This window comes from Zootoca vivipara, chromosome 4 (assembly GCF_965207765.1).
Source record: "Zootoca vivipara chromosome 4, rZooViv2.hap1.1, whole genome shotgun sequence".
Lineage (NCBI taxonomy): Eukaryota > Metazoa > Chordata > Lepidosauria > Squamata > Lacertidae > Zootoca > Zootoca vivipara.
Window position 1 is genome coordinate 50,772,039 of NC_142587.1, and position 9,894 is coordinate 50,781,932.

Consider the following 9,894-nt stretch of genomic DNA (forward strand, 5'->3'; position numbering starts at 1 on the left):
TAAAAGATAAACAGGTGCCACACATGGATGCTGGGAGGCAGAACTACTTCAGCTGCAAAATGCCAGGGCCACAAAAACAGCTACACTTTTCTAGTTCACAAGAGAATTATTCATACCAGTAATTGTGAACAAGAAGTATGCACCAGAGCAGAAGGCTCTACTAGTCTTTTCTTGCATCAATATTATGCAGCGTATAGTCCAGATAAAAGTTCTATCTAAGAAAGAAACAGCACTATGTGCCACCTACAACCACCTACTGCAGACAGCTCATATATTTTCCAACTCATTCTACTCAGGCCCATTCCTGCTTTGCTTCTTGACTCTGCAAAATTTCCCCAGTACATTACCTACTCCTCCCCCCTCATGAGTTGGAACTGCCTTTTGAAAAGTGATTTCTCTATAGCCAGCAATTTTGTCCCATAGATCAGCCACTTCACCCCAATCAGCTATCTAAAACAGACACAACTTTCAGAAGTTCCAGATCCACCTCCCCTCATGAACCTACAAGTAGTACATGAAATCCCTGCATGCATAACCTGATGTTTTTTGTTCACTAAACCCTGACATTTTTTGTTCACTAAAGCAGTCAGTTGTAAATTTGAATATTCAATAATAAGCAAGAAAAGTCACACAAGTTAAAGAGCAGTCAAGCTCATAAATGGACTTTTAAAAGCATTTTAGCAGCTATTACTGCTCATAATGAAGTAGTAAATAAATTTTCATAAAAATAATCAGTTACTGTTACTTTTGTCAAAATAAATTAAAACAATTCTTTAAAAAGATAGTTAAAAAGACTCTTTTTTAAAAACAAAAAACTACCTTAAAAGAACCAAGTCTTCAAAAAATTATATGATCCAAGAACATCTTTAAAAGAATCATTCCAAAAGAAAATTACAAAGTAGCACCTTAGAAACCAACTAAGTAGTTTTAGGTATAAGCTTTCCTGCACATGCACACTTTTGTTACTTTTGTGCAGCTTACATAAAACATAAAGCATGGTTGATCATAACTACATTCTATGTTTAGACAGAGCAACTACGGAAGTTTTTAATTCTTGCATTTGCCTGCCAGGGAACAAAGTTTCATTCATACTAAAGGGATGGACTGTCCTATGTCACTGGCCTTTCTCCAATTAACTAACTACAACTTGACATTCCCACTTTTGCATGTTGTCCCCAGGCAAAATGGGAATAAGAACTGGGATGGGGAGTGAGAAAAATAGCGGCAGTTTGCAAATGTGGAAGATGGGGGGGGGGGGTCCCTTGATGGTTAGAGTGAAGGGGAGAAAGAGAAGTGGAGCTGAGGCAGGGATAGAAAAATTAATAATTGTGAAGGAACAGAAACCCGGTAAAGGGACTTTGAATGTTTAGCGAGCATTTGTGTAAAGGAAAAGGAAAAGATAGACCACAAGTTGACTGGCAGGGTTTTAAAACGATCTGTTCTTTTCTAAAAATTAAAGTTTCAGTTAGATTCTCTCATACTCAGATTTTAAACATAATTCAAAGAAAATTCCTTTAAAAAAACTGCTTATAGCCTGATCATAAGAGCAGTACAGTCCATATAAGACAACATTCCTTTTCCACAGTGATCAGTCACATGCTTCCAGTAAGCTCATCAGCATAGAACAACTTGGAAGTTCCATTTTAGTATCATAGTCAATTGCTACTGATAGTGTATTGAATCTTCTTTTTAAACCATCTAAGGCAGTGGCCATAACTTAATACAGAATGATAGAATTGTAGAGTTGGGAGGGACCAAAAGGGTCATCTAGTACACCCCAGCAATGCGGAAATCACAGCTATATACAGAATCACATCAAAAACCACAATTCCAATTAAGTACAGTCGGACCTTGGTTCTCGAACGGAATGCGTCCGGGAGTCTGTTAAAAAACCAAGACATGGCTTCTGATAGGCTGCAGGAGCGTCCTGCAGCTAATCGGAAGCTGCAGAAGCCACACCAGATGTTCGGCTTCTGAAAATCGTTTGAAAACCGGAACACTCACTCCCGGTTTTCAATAGTTCAGGAGCCGAAACGTACGAGTTCCAAGGCATTCGGCAACCAAGGTACAACTTAAGGTCTTTAAGGCCTATCTCATATATATATATATATATATATATATATATATATATATATATATATATATAATATTCAATCCCCTTTTTCAACCCATGCACTTTATTTAAGCTCTACAATGTCATGTCCACATGTCATGTTCAACAACTGTTAAAAACAAAACATGGTTTAAAGTGAACACACAGCATGCCACTAGCGCACGTTGCTCAAGAGTTTTTCATTCTGCTGCTGTTCCACTCTTGCTACTCTGCACTGTTGAGAACAAGCCAGAGTCTGGCTTTGTGATTATATCTGAACTCAGACTTTCAGTTTGTTTCTCCCCAAACAAGCCACAAGCAATTATCAAGGTTTATTCCTGACTTACTGCTCACTGTTCATTTAGAGAGAGAAACTGAAAGCCTGGGTTCAGACATCACATATTTGTTTTCCAATGATGCAGTGTGAGTGGGATAGGAGCAGAGCAAGAGCTTTATTGGAGCATGTGCAAGTACGCTGCCCATTAACTACACCATGGTTTGTTTTTAGCTACATCTTAATACGCCATGCAGACGGGCCCACTGTATATTAACAAAAAATAATGGTAAATAACTTGTGAACTTAACTTGAACTCTACCATCTGAGATTAAAGGTCCATATAGTCCAGCTTCCCATATCCCACAGTGCACTGAGATGCCTCTTGGAATTCCAGAGCCAGGCTTAAAAGCAACAGCACTATCCCATTGATGCTCCTCAACAACAAATACTTAAACACATACTGTACCACTAATACTGGAAATTCCATACAGTATAGCCATCAATGACTAGTGGCCATTGACAGGCTTATACTCTATGAATTTGTCTAATCCCCTTTTATAGCTATCTAAGATAGTACCCAACCACATCTTGTGACAGCAAATTCTATAAATTAATTGTGCATTTTATGAAGTACTCTCATTCGTCTAGCTTGAATCTTTTGCAAACCCCTAGAATTAGGAGGGGAGAGAAGATTTCTTTCTATCCACTTCTTCAAACTATGAATGCTTTTATATAGATCCCCTTGGCCACCTTTTTTCTCAACTGAGAAGTCTGAAACATTGTAGCCTTTTCTCATAGTTAGTGTTAGAAATTCAGATATGCAGTATAAGCAAATCGCCAAATGGCACCTTCAACCTGGGTTATGGTTGTCACAACTAGACACCATCCCCCCAGTGATGTTTATTATGAATAATATTATTCATTTTATTTATATATTGCTTTGTATTTTAAAGTAAAATGTCTAAGTGGTTTACAATACATTAAAACATCAAATATAACAATCCAGAATAAAACAAATTCGAACTTCCAAAAAAATATTTCGGATCCTTCTCTAAGTGACATTTTGCTTTCCCCATGTTTATTTACCTACTTGATTTATATAGCTGCCCCATAACAGAAGTACCCTAGGAAGCCAGTGCGGTGTAGTGGTTAGAGTGTCAGATTAGGACCTTGGAGATCAGGATTCAAATCCCCACTCAGTCATGAAGCTCACTGAGCGACCCTGGAGTCAGCCACAGCCTCTTAACCTACCACACAGGGTCACTATAGGGATTAACTGAGGATCAGGATGGACCATGTACTCCTTAGAGGAAAAAGGTGGCCAATAAATGCAATAAATAAGCTATTCTGCTTACCTGCTTAAGCAAGCTGGAAAAGCCAGTCAGGTGGAGATATCTCTATGTGGTTGCAAAACACACCTGGCACCTGGCTAATTTCTAACACTGCTCATAGTAAATGAGTTCCAGCCCTCTGATCATTCTGGATGGCCTTTTTTGTACCTTTTCCAGCTTTACAGTATGGTTTTTGAAATGTGGTGGCCAAAACTGTACACAGTAATTCAAGTTTGGCCACAGCATACACAGTATAACTGCATTACAATAGTGGCTATCTTATTTTCAATCCCTTTCCTAACAACAAATAGCATGTAATTCACCCTTTTCATAGCTGCCGCACACTGGGTTGACATTTTCATTGAGCTACCTACCAGAACCCCACATTCCCTTTCCTGTTTAGTCACTACTACCAGTTTGAACATCCATCAGCATACAGCTGAGAGATAGCCAATTTAATCATAATCAGAGTAGACCTACTGAAAATTAGTGAAAATTTATGTGCTAACATGCATCATTTTACACTTAACTGAAAACTTTAGTTTGCTTCAAAATAGGGAAGGGTTCGGGCTCAGTGATAGAGCACCTGATTTCACACAGAAGGTCCTACTTTGAATCCCCGGGTGTCTCCAGATAGGGTTGGGAGAGAACCCTGCCTAAAACCCTGAAGAGCCACTGCCTCTCAAAATATATCAGGGATCAGCAACCTTTTTCAGTCGTGAGCCGGTCCACCGTCCCTCAGACCATGCAGTGGGCCGGACTATATTTTGAAGGGAAAAAATGAACGAATTCCTATGCCCCACAAATAACCCAGAGGTGCATTTTAAAATAAAAGCACACATTCTACTCATGTAAAAACACTAGGCAGGCCCCACAAATAACTTAGAGATGCATTTTAAATAAAAGGACACATTCTACTCATGTAAAAACAAGGACTGTCCGCGGGCCGGACTGAGAAGGCGATTGGGCCGCATCCGGCCCATGGGCCTGAGGTTGCCTACCCCTGGAGTAGATAATACTGAGCTAGATAACCAATGGCCAGACTTTGCCTTCCTGTGTATAATACTACAGTATTAAACTTCTGTCTGCAGTGCAAGTAAGACTTTATGACCACTGACTTTAAAGACCAATGATAAAGTCCAGAATTCTGACCACTGAAGTTTAGCATTAATAAGGTTGTTAAGCTCTTCTGAACTCCTAGCTGACAGCTAGAACCAGACCATGATTAAAGAAACTTTGGTTCACTTTCCTAAACTACCGTACTGAACATAGCACCTTGTGAGACACATGTCTATGTGTTCCTGATTTAATAATGCCAGACTTGACTTTTAAACCTCCATGAGCAATGTTTGTTCCGAAAGATCTGCAGGTAAATTTTTCTTGAAGCCAACATACACTGTCTTCAAAAGAAAATACTATTAGTTGTATACATTGAGGCTACAATACTATACTAACCCTACCAAGGAGTAAGTACTATCAAATGCAATGCAGCTGTCTTCTAAGTAGACATGTACAGGACTGAGTTCAGTAGAATTCACTGATTTCAACAGCATTCAACTTTATCTAACTTGTCAGTGACTACCATATTCTTCCATCTATAAGATGCCCCCATGTATGAGACGCCCCCTATTTTGGGGGACTCGGATTTAAGAAAATGGGGGGAGATGGCCCCATGTATAAGACGCCCCTTATTTTTGACATTCTTTTTTAGGGAAAAAAACTCTAGTCTTATACACAGGAAAATACGGTATACTGTGCACCTTCTACATAATTAGTAAGATAAATGTTATTAATTTTATTTATTACTCACCCTTTACCCTAAGGTCCCAGGGTGCGTCACAACAATTTAAAATGCAACATTAAAAAGTTTACAACCATTCAAAACTTTATAGCCACAGAAGTAGGGTGATTCCTAAAAATATACACCTTAGATATCAAATGTCAGGGTAAAAAGGTGTTTTCAGCATTGTCCAAAAACTGTATAGCAAAGGTACCAGACATACCTCTGTGGGACAGGAGTTCCACAATTTAGGGGCTTCCACAGAAAATGCCCCCTCCCCCAAGCTTCCGAGGACAACCAAACTACCAAGATGGCCCCCACTGCTGAGCTTAACACTCAAGAAGGTCTGTAGGGAAGGAAATCATCTCTGAGATACTTACTTTCATTAAGTTCTTAAAAAACAAAAAACAGTAATGCAAAATAAAACTGTTCCAAAATTATTGCATAAAACTAAGATACCTGTACAATTATATAATTTCATTCAATATCATAACCTCTTTTGTGTCATTATTACAAAAGTTAAAACTCATTTTCACAAGTTTCAATACCAAAATTACCAATACAGTACATAACGATATGTATTACAAATATCTACTAAGGATTAAGGCAAGGAAATTCCCAGTCATTAGAAAAACTATAGCCAGATTAAACCTGACAAAATCTCTTTGAAAGTAAACTAAGGACAAGAGTAGCAGCCAATTATAAGAACTTTCAAACTTTACTTTGTGCAACTGTTCTTAAAAAGGATATCGAGGCTGCAATCCTAAACATGCTTACCAGGGAGCAAGCCCCTCTGATCTCAGTGGGACTTATTTCTGAATAAACATGCACAGCATAGAGCTGTAAAAATAACTTTTCTTTATTCCATGTTTTTATCAATTTCATAATATTTTGAATTTCTGAACAGAACTTAGTTTGAAATAACTTAGTTTGAATACTACCACTCATGCAATGAAACTATCCCTTCCTCTCCTTCCTCCATAATAAACCTTCCCCTAATCTTCTCGGTGGGTTCCAGAGAGTTGCATGAAAATGTATTTTAGAAGATGGGCAGTCTAAATTACTGTATGGCATCACAATGCCAGTCTACTTTCTAACTTTCTTCTAACTGTCCTGTTCTGTGCAGGAAAACAACAACCATGACAATTTAACTCAGACTTAGAAGAGTTTAGAAGAATTGTCTAAACAGACATGTTAACTTTGGTTCAAAAGTTTACACACAGTATAACTGGGTTATACCATGCATTTTACCATGACATGCATTAGTTTTATAATTCTTGAAACAATACTATAGTCTGGCAAAGCAGAATGGAATTCCTTCCAAGACTCCAAAAGAAGACAGCTCCAAGTTAGGGTGCTATCCAACTAAGTTACACTCAGAGTAGACCCACTGAAATCAATTAAGTCCATTTACTTCAATGGGGCTACTTTGAATATGACTAACTAGACCTTTCACGTGCAATTTTAAACATACTTGCTGGGAAATAAACCACAATGAAAACAGCTAAACTTGCTTCTAAGTAAATATGAACAAGAATGCACTGTAATTCATTGATTTTAGACTTCAGTTACTGAAGCATCTAACGTCTGCAACCATGCTTTCACAAAATAAAAAAATTAAACAGAAATGAAAGAATTTAACTATAATTTAAAACTATATATAAATTGAATGAGTTTATATGAACTGTCTATGTGCTGTTCTTTATCTACTCATAAGCAAGTCTTTACTTCCCAGTAAGCATGGTTAGAATTGAAGCTTTTATAAGGCTGTGCAAAGTGAACTATTCTCCTAACTGATAGCACTGATACAGTACTGAAGGCTGTAGTTTTCAATACAGCTTCCTGGCTAAGAGTACACCCTTGACAACACAGTCAACATTAAAATTCAAAATCTGCAAAACATTGTGTTTTGTAGCATAAATTATTCTCTATTTAAATACAAAAATGAAACATTTCTCTATCAGAATAGTTCAGAACAATTTCTTGACATGTATAGCCTTCCTTACCTGTCAACACCACCTAACAGATTTTTTAAATATGCAAAGCATACAGTGCACCCCATCTGAAAAGTTGCTTTGCCAGCAAAGATCACAGGATGGGGCAAACTGAGTGCTCACAGCAACATCTTTCATGTCCTTCGGTCAACACAAGCAAATGTACTAGAGCAAGTTTATAAGCTTAAGGTGCCAACCTTTCTGGCAAGGAATGGGTTCTCTCTCTTAATAGTTTCAGGCAAGTTCTATGAAGAATCAGGTTCATATTAAACTAATTTTCTCCAGTGATGAGATTATCATCACAACATCTGTATGTCAACAATACAATCCCATGCATGTTTACTCAGAAGTTCCATTCAATTTAATGGGAAGTGTCCCACTTAATTCAATGGGACTTCCACCTTTGCATCCTGAGAGTTCAACTTCTTGTCTATGTGAAATCCAGAAATAGTATTCACTTAAAAATTGCTTTAGTGAATGTACATACCATATAGAGAATATACATAAGATTAACAAGTGAACTATATTAGTTAATCTCTAGGTTATCTTAACAGATTGTTTTTTGATAACTGAACAGTAACCAGACAGCTAATCAAAGGGTCTTGATAGGGAAACCCTTTACCCATTTAGTTAAGTATAGACTCAACTAAAATGTGCAGCATACTCATTTGGAAGCAAGTCCCTTTGCAATAAAATCTACTTCCTAGTGAAAGCAATTTGGGATCGGCATAAAATGCAATTAAAGAATGAGAACCTAATCATTTGGGAGATGCTTATTCTAGTTGGGATAACTGATTTCACCCCACCACCACATGTCAGTAGCATCCAATTCAGATGAATTATTTTTGCTCCTGGCGTCTTTGGCAAGGGAATGAAACCCTCCCTGAGTGACAGAGTACATGGTACAGTGACCCTGGCGTGACAGGAAACACCAGAGTTCCCATGGCCAAACCCGATTTCCATACCAGTCAACCAGGTACCTACTGAGGAGCACCTAAAAACCACCCGTATCCCTACAACAGGTGCTATCTGAGAGCTGCTGACTTTCCGCCACTTGCCCAGGGGGTTACGAAGGAAACTTCTTCCTTTCTCCCCTCTGCCATCCTGGCCCAGGTACCGGCGACGCCGGGCTCTCAGGACCAATCCCATAGCCAGGTGGGAAGGGTCTCGCAGGCCTCAGCCGTCACCTTCACGATTTAGAGCACGGACGGAGCTTGCCCTCGCCTTTCCAGGCCTAGCCGGAGAGTAACGGCGGGTGGAGGGAAAGCCGGCATCTGCCTTTCCTCCCGCTGGGTCGGCCACCTCCTTCTCCTCCCCACCGGGGTGGCCAAGATTCCCTCTTCAAAATGGCAGCGGCCCCTCTCCCTGTGCCGTTGAGTCGGCGGCCCCGCTGCCAGAGGCCCTGCCGCTTACCCGTGTGTGGGGCGGTGGCCGCCTCTAGTCCGCGTCCGGGGGCCGCAGTCGTCGTCCTGCCCCTGACCGAGGCCTCCTTTCTCGGGATGCAAGGAGGGAGGGGGCGGTCGGGGGCGGCAGCAGCAGCAAGCAGGAGCGGCGGGTGGTGGTGGTGGGTTCACTTCATTCCCCGCCTCAGCCAGCGGCCCAGCCCAGCCAACGTCTCCGCAGTCCTCCTCCTCCTCAGCCGGCTTGCCTCGCTTAGTCCGCCACGCTCGGGCCCTGTGCAGAAAGGGAGCAGAGCAGGGCCTCGGCCCCGGAGCGGAGCCCACAACCCACCTCCCTCTTGCGGGAGGAGGGCAGCCCGGCCGGGCGGGCGGATCCGCGGCGTTTCCTGGCCGGGCAGATTTTCTATCGCTCACAAAATGGCGCGCGTTCCAAACCTGCGCAGCGATCGGCAGCGGGGCCCGGACACGGCGCGGCGGCACCTCAGCTTCGTCTGCTGCTTGAGCCCAGGCCAAGCAGAGCGGAGAGCGCAAGAGCGGCGCGGGCGAGAAGGGGAGCGCAGCGCTGAACCGAGCCCCCGGGAACTCCTCGCTCTCCCTCTCTCGCTCTCGCTTGCTCGCTCCCTCTCCCTCGCGCCCCCTCCCTGCCTGCCAGCCAGTCAGTCAGTCAGCCCCCCGCTCTCCTCCCCCTCCCGAGCGCTGCTGCTGCTGATGCCGCCGAGCCGGCTTCTCTGGAACTGCACTTCGGAGCACTCCTGTCTACACGCACGCTCACCCCGCTTCGCCTCGCTACCGCGGCCCAAAGCGGGGTAATTCTTCCGCTTCCTCCCCGAAAAAATCCGAAAGGAGATGAACCAGTGTAAAGTTATAATTCGGGCGGGAAGGATTTTTTTTTTCAAAAAAAAAAAAGTCCAACTGACAAAATGGCGACGAGAAGAGCCTGTTACTATGGCAACTGTCAATCACGCCGAAAGAGCCCCGCCCCTCCCAGGCGGGAATCCGCGCTGATGGAGAGGAGGGGAA

General features: G+C 41.9%; 1 protein-coding gene across 1 annotated transcript in view; it reads right to left on the reverse strand.

Moving 5' to 3' along the window:
• Positions 1-9,586, reverse strand: part of DYRK1A (dual specificity tyrosine phosphorylation regulated kinase 1A) — a 103,897-nt gene extending 94,311 nt beyond the window's left edge. Inside the window, exon 1 of the mRNA XM_035116837.3 lies at positions 8,888-9,586. The gene's annotated coding sequence lies outside the window, so the exon portion shown is untranslated. The remainder of the gene's footprint in view (positions 1-8,887) is intronic.
• Between the last annotated feature and the right edge of the window lie 308 nt (positions 9,587-9,894).